We start from the raw sequence: 10,112 nt of genomic DNA on the forward strand, positions 1-10,112 counted from the left end.
CTGTAAATGACAATGTCTTAATATGTCAAATTATCTTTGTGAATACACTGCCAATTAAATCCCAAATGTTTCTGTTTTTGTCCTCTTCCAAACATTTAGTCTGGAACAAAACAACTTCATTTTGCTGTCTGCATTAAAGTAAGCACATTTGTAATCCACACTCCTGCCTTTCTGCCTTGAAGCTGCTGTTTTCTCCGTCTGTTTGTCAGCGAGTGGAGATCTGCGGCGGCCGAGTGAGCCAGTGATTTGGCATGTTAGTGAGTGTGTTGGAGTTAATCAGACAGAGGGGCCACTGTAATGGACAGAATCTGGGCAGAATCACAGCTAGACCTGCCGCGGTAGGGAGCGGGTAATACAACTAATTTCTCCACTGTCTCCACGACCGCACAGACGGAAATGGGGTCAACAAAGGTGCAGGCGCCATCAAATGAGCAGCTGTTGCCTTTCTCAGTGTACCGCTACAAAAGAGGAGAGTCTTAGCAGAACCCCCCACCTGCTTTTTGTGTAAATGCAAAAGAATGTATGTACAAATTAAGGGCAGGACCTGTGCATATTACTTTCATTCTTCATCTCTGAAGCCTGCCTATCAGCGGCGGTATACTGTGGGAACACTCAGTGCAGCTGTGTGATGAAATGTGCATAGGGTTACTCATAGATTCCTTTATTTGTGCGTTTGTTGTGATGGAGAAACAATTGGCTATTATAAAGATACCTCTCGTAGGGAAATAAGGTGCTAGTGTATACATCAGGAAGGCTGGAGGTAGCTGAATGAAGCGCAGCTCTTTGTGATAAGAAGCTGTGTATGTATTAATGCAGATATTAAGGTCCAATAACTGGATGCTCTGAGAGTGTGTTGTCCCATTTCTCTGTGATTGGACTTGTCCAATTCTAATCACAAAGAACAGATGTATGATGCTTCATTTCATCAGGCTGCTGGCAGCTACATAAAGTATTTTCAGCCATGTGAGCTGAAAAATATGGAGCTCAGTACTCAGTGAACTCAGTGTTCATGTACAATCATATAGTACTAAGTCAATTCCATATAACAATCTTGTTTTCTTTTTCTAGTTTAGTAGACAAATGTATTCACTGAATTGCTTTTTTTGCTTTTTTGGCTTTTATTCTGAGTTTGCTTTGAGTTGGTGCCATAGACCTGTCATTCTTAATGATTTTTGTTATTCATTAAGTGTGACTGTCCCCAGACTTTTTTTTTTAATCTGCTAATAAAACAGTCGTCAGTGTAAAGGCTCCCAGAATGGAAAAACCAGCTCCTCAAAACAGTTCTGAATCACAATTAAATATACTAAAAGCACATTTAACCATTACAATAGGTTAAAAAAAGGAGATGCTGTTAACATAATAGACTCCCAGATAATGTAGCGACATCATCTTATTAAAAGACTAATCTTCAGTGACTATATTCACATGAACTGAGCTACTTTCTCTCAAAGAAAGAAACCAGAGCAGGAAGTCTCAAACTTGTGATGTCAGATGGTATAAAGTCTGGAGCTGCTCCACAGACAATGAATGGGAGCTGTTTTATAATTATTTGCACATTTGTTAGTCAGAATTTTAAATTGTAATTTTACCCTTTTCTATTGCATTTTTGGCTTTTTTTAAATTTTTGCATTTTTAAGTGGCTGGTTTTAAGTAATTGCATCCTGTAAGCTTTTTAAAAATATTTATTGTTAAAAATATTTAAATATCATCCCCTGTGTATTTTTTTTTTTTTTAACAGTGGATATATCTTTTGGTTTGCAGGTATTCTAAAGAACTACACACTACTGTGTGACAACATCACAGAAGCAGCAACCTGGAAAATAAATGGCAGATGCAGGGGGAACTAACATGTAATATGTGGATGCAGAGGTCCACTGACAAAGCGGTAATATGTTGTAGAGTAAGGATGAGAACATAACAGTACATGGGTGGATGTGTATAAAACTAGATTTTTGTTATAGAGAATTATTTTATTGTCCTAGATGGAAATGTGGTGCCAATTTTAACATCTCACACTGTAATTTATCAAATAAATGTAGTGAAGTAAAAAGTGCAATATTTACTCTGAAATGCATTCAAATAGAAGACTTAAGGAGGCAAATGGAAACAATCACGTAAATTACATCAAAAATTCAGACTAGGATGATATCTTGTGTATCTCACTGTGAAAAAATCTGTACAAATATAGACTGTGGGTATCTATGCGCTGTCAGCACTGTGTTTCCTCTGTGTGATGACCCAGCTGAGAGGTGATACACGGAGCAGACAGATGGCAGCTGCTCCGGCAGTTATGATGAAAACACCATTGAGGGTGTTTGGGTGGCTGCGAGATAAGGAGCCTTTGGAGAGATATGAATCACTTAAAATGATATGCTGCCCACACAACAAAATGTATAGTGTACCCAGGAGCTGAAAAGATCCTGGCCTCAGTTAGTCTCAGTGAAATACAAGAAACCTCCTTTCATAGATCACCAGTTGCTGACTTCCACAGTCTGAGGAGAAACTCTTTGAAAAAGCTTCTGAGAGGGCTGTCGTTGATCAAATAGGACAACATTGCATTGTTGCTTATCAGGACGCTGTACAAGTGGTAAACACTGCTTCCTGAACACTGAATGTTACAGCTAATGTGAAGGTGCTGTTCCGCAAGTCAAGGACGCAGTATTTCATCTCCTCTAATGTGTGTTTGGGTGGCAATGTTTCAAGGTTTAAGAATCTATTAAGTGGAAGTCTTAGAGACAAGTATCTGGGGGACATTTTGATCTTGGTTAGCTATGATAAATCAGCCTCTGCTGCTCCACTGATGTTCACGCTGTTGCCCAAATTTGCTCTTTTGTGCCTCCAGTTTTAAAAAGATGTCAGCTCATAAACAAACCTAAATTTAGGTTTTTAAATGTCTCTTGAAAAACCAACAGAGGACAGGTAATTTTTGTTGTCATTTAGTAAAATGAGGCCTCTTTTCAGCTCAGCAGTCTACAGGAACCTCACTGTGACCAGTTATCACCCTACTATACTACAGCAGGTCATTGATATTGAGTGACTGAGGGGTGATGTTGATGCAATGTGGGCCATTTGTTGATGTCCTGGCATTGGTTGCCATGTGCCTGCATTGCTTAAACACAACCACATGCAGCACAATCCCACCATATGCTTTGGTAGCAGCATCCTGGAACGTCGACAGCAAACGCCTGCACACTGAAAAGTGGCAACATGTGATGACTTGGGATGAGAACGTGTTGGTTTCTCCCTTTGAATGTGTGTGCTTTAGCTAGGTAAGTGCACGCAACAGTAGGCTACAAAACAACTTACCAAAAAACAGAATTAGACCTCGCTTTCATTGTTTTTCGTTACCTTCATCTTTACAAGAAAAAGCCAAAAATATGGAAAAATAAAAAAAAAAGCCTACACATCCTGATAAAAAAATGAAACACTTTTTTTAGTTTTTAATTTTCCAGTTTAAATTGAATAATCATATGATACACATCACATCGTCAACATGATTTCCAGTCTTTACTCATCTCAGTAAAACAAATGAGCAAGATAAGAATGAATTCAGAACATTAATCCTGGATACCACACATCAAACCAATCAACCCTTGTAGTAAAAGGCAGCTGAGCCAGAGACAGAGAGCGAGTAGAGAGAGACTGAAATGCACATCCTATCTACGGCTGAGATGCAGCGAACATTCCCCATCAGGAGTAGTAATGGATTAAAGGCCGCTGTGGCTCTGCAGTTTGCCAGTCAATGTTCTTTCGCTCTCCCCCACCCCGAGCCCCCCTCCCTCCTCTGTTGCCTTCCCGCTGGAAGAAGTTGATTTGCCATCAATTGCCATCTTGGCTGGCGCCATTAATGCACGCCCACAAAAGGATGACACATCGCATTATCACCTCACTCCCTTTCAAATTAGAGCTGAGCGATGCCTCGGCGCAGCTTGTGACTGGTTAACACTATCAGCTATTTGTAGGGATTGTTCCCTAATACGCAGCGTCTAAAGATTTCATCAGGCATTTGATGACGGAAATAAACCACTGCCCACAGGGAAATTGAACTGATTAATGGAATTATGCGTTGGAGGGGAGTCGATACGGGCAGCAGACACTCACATGGGGATGAGCCGAGCTGTCTGTCATGGACCAGGCTGGAGAGGCTCGGCCAGCAGCACCTCGAGCAGGGCCAGGGTTGTGTTTGTCCACAGGAAAAGCCAGGGATTAAAACCTATGCGGCTGTGTGCCTCCACCCTAAATGCCCACGACCATATGGGTCCTGTTCAATACAGATTATTTTATGTCATCCATCTCACAAAAAAGCAGTACAAGTCTTGGCATTAGGGAGCTGAAATGCCACTTCTTCTGCTTGTGTGCTCTGATTCAGAGACAGCTTTGCGCCCTCGCTCAGACCAGCCCCCCTCAGCATTGTTAAGTGCTCTCTTAGTCTGCCTTAATGCACATCCACCCCGACAAAATATAAAGGACCCCCTTCCACTACCAGCCTGTCTCTGCTTCACATTACAGAATCTTTGTGCATGAATTGTTTCTGGCTCTCAAGGCGGATGCAGATCAGTTGCCATGCCCCTCTGACAATAAGGCACACGGGGAGAGGCTATTCACCTTCACCCCCTCCTAGAATATGGAACTGCTTGAGTGACAATATGTTTTTTTATCCACAAACACTGATATCATAAGTTCTTAGGGCATTTTATGTAAAATATATACCAATAATGGACCCAACCATAAGAGCTACACATTGGACCATAACAAAAAAGTGGGTCATCAATTTAACCACATGGAACAGCGTTTGTCTTGAAGAGCTGTCTTAAGTTAAATAACATAAAGGCAAGTAAACAATTTCTGTAAAAACACCCCTATCCTGTAATTCAGCTACTTTTGCAGTGATTTTGGCGTAAGATCTTGACACTAAAAAACACCTTTTCATGATATGCCACTGGACAGTGTAAACTGAGAATGTGGCCAGAGAGACACATTCATGGTGTTATTATATGCCACCAGATAGCACCTTCCACGTCAGCCTTAATTGCCAGTGGGCGGTGTCTCGTATACAGATATACAGATTGAAGCTGTAGCATGCGTATGAAACTCCACATAACAGCGTCCGGTTGAAACACTGCCAGTAACAACATAACATAAGGAGCATGAGGGCACTTATAGGCTGGGGGGGCAGTGGATGGGTCTAACAAACCTCGGACATTCATACAGGAGTTCGGTGTTTGCTTCCTGTCTGAATGTGATGCTTTTTTTTCGACACCTTACCATGTGCCTCCTTCCCCTAATCATAACCTTCCGTACCAGCATGTGTGTTTTTTGATGTTGTGGCATTGGTTGCCATGTGCTTTTGTTGCCTAAACATAATCTCGTGTGGCATAATCCCACCATGTGTTATATTATTACAGTAAAATGGACTCGCCTGCACAAAAGTTGCTCATCACACTGAATTGATGTAAAGTTTGCAGAAGACCAAGAAAGTCAAAGGAAGATTCATAGTTTCAAATCTTGCACTCATTTCCTGTCACATGATGTTGAGTCTTCCTTATAAAGGATTTTCACCACAATGAATTGTTACTGTTAAGTGAATATTTCAGAGTTCAGAGCCAGTTCTGTTGTTTTTTTTAAAAATTATTTCTGATTATTATTATTTCAAACCATGTCGATATATCTGTGGTCTGTAAATGGAAAAACAGACCTACTACACACCTTCCTGAGCAGAACCATCTCCTTCCTGATGGATGTGACAAATGCACGTTTCTGTTTAAGAACAAAACTTCTGAAGTTCTTTGACTTGAACTTCTGTCCATGATGATCATAATAATAATGAGTGCTTGGAGAGTTTTCCCATTCCAAATCTTCTTAATCCTAAAAAAGCAAGGACATAAAGAAAGTTTATGGTTGAGGGAATTAACAATATGCCCTGTATTAGCTTTATAAGTCAAATGTCTAATAAATCCAAAATCTGTGAGATAAATTATAGATTGTGAGCTTGAGGGGCTCATCAAATGGTCAGTTTAGAGTTTTGTTTTGAGGAAAAAAATGAAGTGAATGAATGTATATGAAGAAAAGCAACCACAAGTGTATTTAAGAACACATAAAATGATCAACAGCAGACCTTATTTCATGAAATAAAACCAAAGGTGTATTATTAAGAGGTGTTGCAGTCAAGACCACCTAAACTGAGAGTAAATCATGATTAAGACCAGAGTGTATTGAGACCAAGATTAAGTCAAGACCAATAGCAGTGTGAGTCCCACACTGCAGGACACACTTAGGATAAAATGCAGACTACAGGTACAGATCCACATTCCCATTAAAACAGCCACAGACAACAAACGAATATTCCTCTTCATGCATCTTTCTCACTGCCATACTGTATATATGTGTGTATGTATCTATCTAACTTAAGAAATGTCTTAAATTATCTAAAAGCAATGCGGAGGTGACTTTTATGTGAGTTTTCTTTTGTTTTCTATGAGCAAACAAATACAAACAAACACAAAGACGCTGAAATTGATTCATCCACTTTTATTCAAGACTCCTTTTTTGGCACAAACAGTTTAATGATATCCCCAAGGTTTGGAAGTAAAATCTTCTTTGTCTAAGATATATGGTCAAATATGAGATAAGAGGAAGACCTGCAAAAACTGGTCTTGTTCTTGAATACAACACTACTGCTCCTGCGTGCCCTGTGTGAAGTCAGTCTATTCATCTTCACAGCTTTGGCAGGAGTGCCCTCTGCTGCATAATCAGTGAAACTGGAACAAGTCGACTCAAAATTCAGTCAACAGCTGAAATGAAATACAGTCTTCAGAGGTCAAACATTACCTCAGCTCATATGCAAATCAACCTTTATGCAATATTCAATATTAGTACAGTTGAATATCTAACACAGCTGCTGTTACAAATGTAGGGGGCTGTTCTGTCCTCGAGGAGCAAAAAAGGCATCTTTTTAAAAATGTCATTGTTTTCTGCATTTGAATTAGAAATTACATTTGATTTACTTCATTAAACATAATAATAATAAAAACTTTATTTAAATAGCGCCTTTAAAAACACAGTTTACAAAGTGCTTTGACAAACAATGCACACAAAATCCTTATCTAGGCAGGTGAAACAACAAAGCAATAAGAAGATGCTCTTTGGTTAAAAAAATGTGAAAATAGTTGAGAAAAGGGCTAAACAAAGGCACTTCTCTAATGATAAAAAGCTTTATTATGGTGGAAAAGATATAATTAAGCCAACATGTTTGGGCCATGCAGAGCTTTCATCGGGGAATGACAAAGAACTCATCACATGGTGCCGCTCTGTTAGATTTTACAGTACATTCGGTCCAACCACATTGTTCTGATATGAAGGAAATTCTATTTCTAATATAAAATCTCCTCCAGGTTACCCAGAATTAAAGTGCAGATGCCATTTTCTTGTAACAAGAATTGCCCCATCTTATTTTAAAGATCCCAGTTTATGACAGCAGTGCAGCAGTGAAGCCATTTCTACAGATGCTCTGTCATTAAAATGTCCTTTACTGCAGACTAGAGTGAAGAATATATAAGGAATATTTAAAAGCATCATTAAGAGATTACATGATTCAGATTGCAGAGGAGCTGTTTGACTGTAGGACACTTTGTTATTGTCAGCAGCTGGTAATTCTTTTTTTTCCTGGCGAGCCTTTGGTGACACATTCCAAATCACAGCAGAGACTTTGACACACAATCATGCAGGGAACCGTTAATCCATGTTAATCCATTTCACTGACTGCAGATGGCTTCTTGGCTCTGCGGAGACAAAAAAAACTTTTAGTCAAAGCATGTTATTCCTTCATTTCAGGGGAGGGAAAGTTTCATTTTGCATTGTAATAGTGACATAGAACTCCTTAAGAAATACAGGCCATAAACAAAAGAAGAATTCTGCCATGCAAAGGCTATAGATGTTAAGTTAGCTTTAGAGAAACAAGGCAAAAACTCTTAACTTTACTTAAGGTACTCTGGCTATTTTGTTGCTCTTCTGCTTCGATCACCTACATAAAGTTAACATTTTGTGTGTGTGTGTGTGTGTGTGTTGCAATTTTGAGTAAGGTTTTGTTTTAATTCAGTACAAATATGACTTTACCCAATTTGGTGCTATTGATTTGAGTTGGTAATGTGCCATCAAAAGACAATCAAAGTAAAGTGGTTTCTAAAACCCTACCAATTAACTGATTTATTTTAATTCACAATCCGTCAAGTGGATAGTTTTATGTTACATGACTTGATTCCGCAAGACAAGATAATCATTATCTTGTGGGAAAAAGATGTTTATTATCTCGTGGGAACAAGATATTCATTATTTTGCGGGAACAAGTTGTCATCTTGTGGTAAGTCACCATTTTGTGGAAACAAGATATTTCTTATCTTGAAGGATCAATATATTTTTTATTTTGTGGGAACAAGTTGCTATCATGTGGGAACAAGATATTTATTATCTCGTGGGAGCAAGATAGCTATTGACTTGTGGGAACGAGTCAGCCTATGAACTTGTGGAGACAAGTTAACTGTCATTTGGGAACAAGAAAAAAAAGTCCCATCAGAATAATCAACTTCTGTGTGCAATATTAAAAAAAAAAAACCTTTAGGACTCCAGAAGCTGCATAGTCACAATTCCAATACAATGCTTACGGGATACCAAAACATCCTGAAAGTCATTTTTCTCAGTTTTACTGGCAAGTTAAGGTATTTTGCTTCTGTGGGGTAGCAGACATACTACTTTTTTTAATCACTCTTGCAGTTCTGTTAGGGTGCATTTAATTATACACTTATGGTTTGGGCTAAATTCAAAAAGAACATACGGGGTGCTCTTTTTATCTCTAATGTTGTCTTTAATGAAATGCCTGTCCATTAAATGCACAATGATGTCTTGTTCTATTGATTTACTGTCCTGTTTCGTTCAACAGATGTTACTGCTCATACACCTGTTTTTATCTGCTGTATAAAACACATCACTTCCCTTGAAGATTTCTCTGGAAAGTGTTGCAACCTATCTGACCAGTTTATCGACTGTATCTTTATTAAATGTTCTTACTTTAAAAAGCAAAAGTGCACTTTTCCTCCAACTGTAACAACATGTCGAATCCACAAACGTATGTTTGAAAACACAGACGGGCCAATTAGGCCTCCAGTTTAAAAGCAGAGGGATAAGATATCTGTGCAGTGCCTCTCCTTAAAATCCCCTTAGTCAAGGCTTCTCTGCAGTGATCTGCTTTGCTGCAGATCCGGCTGAGACTGGAATCCAGCGCTCATGTCTGGAAACAACCAGACCTTTCACCCAATGACTCCCAGTGATCAACCAACACTCTAGTGGAACTTTCAATTCATTTTGTCGTCCTTTAACCTGGAGGACAGGTTTGCATAGGAGGCTGCCTGTCATTTCACTCCTCTAATGTGAAATGAATGCTAAAAACCTCAGAGGAGAGCAGACAGCGGCATCATGGGAGTCGTTGGCAGGTACTCCGAAGGGGAATAAAGTGTCGACGAGTTAATCACTTAATATTTCTTCCTCCAGGTTTTATCCGTCTGCCTGTAATGCTGCTGGCAGCCGCAGAGGCATTGGATCTGGAAGTGATGGGAGTCAAACAGGCTTAGCTTTTGGCTTGAAATGGTTTAGGGAAACAATATGAAAAAAAAAAAAAAGACAACACCCGGAAACCCCGCAGACAGTGTTTTTAAGCGTCTGGTGGTTTGTTCCTCAAACATTAAATAAATCCCTTTTCCACTGGCAAGTCGATAATGAGATTACACACGGAGGCTGTGTGGAAAGTGGGCCGAGGAGAGCAGCAGGGCTGAGTCAGGCTGGAGAGACGAGAGATGGAGGATAGTATAAGTCTGGAGGGGCTGGGGGAAGGGCCGCGGTGCGCACGCACGCATGGTGAAAAGTTTACATAATGCCACTTTTGTACAATAAAATATCAAAAGAAGCTGATGGTGCAAGGATATCATAACTCATGTTAGCAAGACATTTTAAGAATCTCTGGCACACTTTGCTTTTAAACCAACTTTTATATTAAAGAAGTAGTTTGACATTTTGAGAAATTTACTCATTCGCTTTCTTGCCAAGACTTGCATGAGAAGATGGAT

This window comes from Plectropomus leopardus, chromosome 13 (assembly GCF_008729295.1).
Source record: "Plectropomus leopardus isolate mb chromosome 13, YSFRI_Pleo_2.0, whole genome shotgun sequence".
In the NCBI taxonomy this organism is placed as follows: domain Eukaryota; kingdom Metazoa; phylum Chordata; class Actinopteri; order Perciformes; family Serranidae; genus Plectropomus; species Plectropomus leopardus.